This window comes from Triticum dicoccoides, chromosome 4A (genome assembly GCF_002162155.2).
Source record: "Triticum dicoccoides isolate Atlit2015 ecotype Zavitan chromosome 4A, WEW_v2.0, whole genome shotgun sequence".
Lineage (NCBI taxonomy): Eukaryota > Viridiplantae > Streptophyta > Magnoliopsida > Poales > Poaceae > Triticum > Triticum dicoccoides.
The window spans coordinates 401640594-401643952 of NC_041386.1; positions in this window are offsets into that span (position 1 = coordinate 401640594).

A 3359-nucleotide genomic window follows, 5' to 3' on the forward strand; every position below is an offset into this window, starting at 1 on the left:
CTATAATTAAGTGAACACGGTGATAGCATTGGTTAGTGTAACACCCTCGATGCGACTATAGCTCCCACGTGTCGAGGCACGACTTAGAGACATAATCGCATTGAAGGCATATGTCGCAAGTAAGGTAATCTTTACAACATCCCATTTAATATAATAATAAAGGGGAGATAACATAGTTGGCTTACACTCGCCATGTCAATCAAGGTACATAAATAACATTACATCATCTAAACACTCATGCCCGACTACGGCGCCAAAATAAAAGATAACCCAACATGCAACACGGTCCCGATCACCCCCAACTGGGCACCACTACTAATCATCAGGAAAGGAAACATAGTAACATTGAGAGTCCTCGTCGAACTCCCACTTGAGCTCGAGCGCGTCACCTGGAGCGGAATCATCAGGCCCTGCATCTGGTGTAATAGTAATCTGTGAGCCACAGGGACTCAGCAATCTCGCACCCTCGTGATCAAGACTATTTAAGCTTATAGGTAAGGCAAGGTAAATATAAGTGGAGCTGCAGCAAGCGACTAGCAAATATGGTGGCTAACCTGTTCGCAAAAGAGAGCGAGAAGAGGAGGCAAAGCGCGAGCGAGAAACTAAAGGACAACCTGCGCAAGCATTACTCCAACACCGTGTCCACTTCCCAGACTCCGCCGAGAAGAGGCCATCACGGTAACACACTCAGTTGATTCATTTTAATTAAGTTAAGGTTCAAGTTATCTACAACCGAACATTAACAAATTCCCATCTGCCCATAACCGCGGGCATGGCTTTTGAAAGTTCAAATCCCTGCAGGGGAGTCCCAACTTAGCCCATGACAAGCTCTCACGGTCAACGAAGGAACAAACCTCCTCCCGAGACATTCCGATCAGGCTCGGTACCTCGGTTCTTCAAGACACTTCGACAGGTTAAAACTAAACCAGCAACACCGCCTGAATGTGCCGACAAATCCCGATAGGAGCTGCACATATCTCTGTCTTAGGGCACAATCGGATAAGCAATCCGTACAACTAAAACCAGCACTCAGAGGAGGCGCTGCAAGGGGCTCTAGGTTGGACCAACACTCAGAGGAGCACTGGCCCGGGGGGTTTAAATAAGATGACCCTCGGGCTCCGGAAACCCAAGGGAAAAAGAGGCTAGGTGGCAAAATGGTAAAACCAAGGTTGGGCATTGCTGGAAAAGCTTTAATCAAGGCGAGCTATCAAGGGGTTCCCATTATAACCCAACCGCGTAAGGAACGCAAAATCCGGGAACATAACACCGATATGGCGGAAACTAGGGCGGCAAGAGTGGAAAAAAACAATAGGCGAGAGGCCGAGCCTTCCACCATTTACCAAGTATATAGATGCATTAAGATAACAAGATAATATAATGATATACCAACAAGTAAATAAATGTTCCAACAAGGAATGGCCTCCAATCTTCACCTGCAACTAGCAATGCTATAAGAGGGGCTGAGCAAAGCGGTAACATGGTCAATCAATGGTTTTCTACGACAAGGTGGGTTAGAGGTTTGACATGGCAATTTGGGAGGCTTGAAAACAAGTGGTAGGCATCGTAGCATTGCATAGCAAAAGAGCGAGCAATCTAGCATAGCAAAGATAGTAGTGATTTCGAGGGTATGATCATCTTGCCTGCACAGTTGTCAGAGTTGACTGGATCCTCGAAAGCAAACTCAACGGGCTCCTTGTTAGCGAACTCATCTTCCATCTCTACCCAAACAAGACAAACAATCAACAAGGACACAATCAACCACGTGCAAAGCTCAAACAACATGATGCAAAGATGATATGCTATGCGGGATGCGATGCGGGATGCAAATGCAAGATGTGACAGGAAATGCAAGATCCTGGCCACAACTTGGAAATCCAAGTGTGCCACTGGAAAGATGAGATGAAATCGCTTGAAAACGATATAAAGAACGTCGGAATCGGAGTTACGGTTTGGAAATGGCAAGCGAAACAAATATGACACCGGTCTACGATTTACAGCAAGTAGCCATCTAAATGCAATGAGATGAACATGCTATAGCACCCAAACATGGCATCAAAATAAATTGCAGGGATGCACTCAAGATGTTTAAGAAAAGTCTAGCACTGAGATACGGCCAAATCATCCATTAACAGGTTCAAACAAGCATGGCAAAAATGCATATGGCAAACAGATTTCAGACTTAGTGAAATTAACACTTGTTTGGAATTTCAGATCAGGTAGTACTCTTCGGAGCAACAAAACTACATGCTACAGGACCTGAACATGGAAAAGTAAAGCATGGCATGGATCTACTCAAAGAGCTTAACAAAAGTCCCTTAGTGACCTTGAGCCAAAAGGGATCAGAAAATACAATTGCAAGCATGTGAACATGGCAAAAAACATAATCAGATCACAGACTTAGTGAAAACTGGAGCATTCTGAAAACAGATATCAAGTAGGCATGTTTACGAGCTCGATGCACTCACTACGGAGCAAGTCATGACAATCTAAGCATACACACATCAAGAATACACAAAATGCAAGCTAGACATGGCAACAACAATAGCATAGCTTGCACGGATCAACTACAACATCATCGGCAAAATCAGTAACAAGTAGACAATCTGCCCAGATTCACAAAGTAGCAAAAGTAGAGCTCGATTGGCTCAAGCTAGGGTACTCCATAATTTCAAACAAAGACATGGATGGATAGAGAACTACAAGATTAACAAAACATCCTTACTGATCATCCTCAAAAGAGGCACGGATCACTCGGAAACAACAAGAACATATGGCCAGATGAAATAAACAGCCCATGGACTTAGTGGATTTGCTAAGTCCCTGAAATCAGCACTACCAAGTGCCTCACTTAACAAGCTTGTGCTAGTCACCACACACATCACAAAAATACATGGGTTGCACCTCTGGAAAGATGGCAAAACCCTTAACAAAACATATGTAGAGCTCAAGAGCATATCATGCACACAATAATCATGGCAAAAATGACAAATATGCAAATGGAGCAGCAGATCTGACAATTAACTCAAGTATCCCTCTTCTAACATCATTTTTGGCATCAAGATGAACTCAAATGAAAATGATGCAATGGAATGAAATGATGTACTCTCTGAGATGAACATTTTGATATGCTATATGCCCAAAACGGAGTTACGGATGCGGAGATACGACACGATGAACAGGAGCATATGGATATGGGATTTTTGGGACTTAGAAGAAAAACCACCTCCCAGATCTAGGGTTTGCACGTGCCCCGAGGTTCACCGGGGTCTTGCCGGCGTCGATGGCCGTGCGTCGGCCGGAGTAGAGGAAGGAAGAGGAGGCCGAGGGGAGGAGAGGCCGGGGCCGCGCCGGTGGTGGCG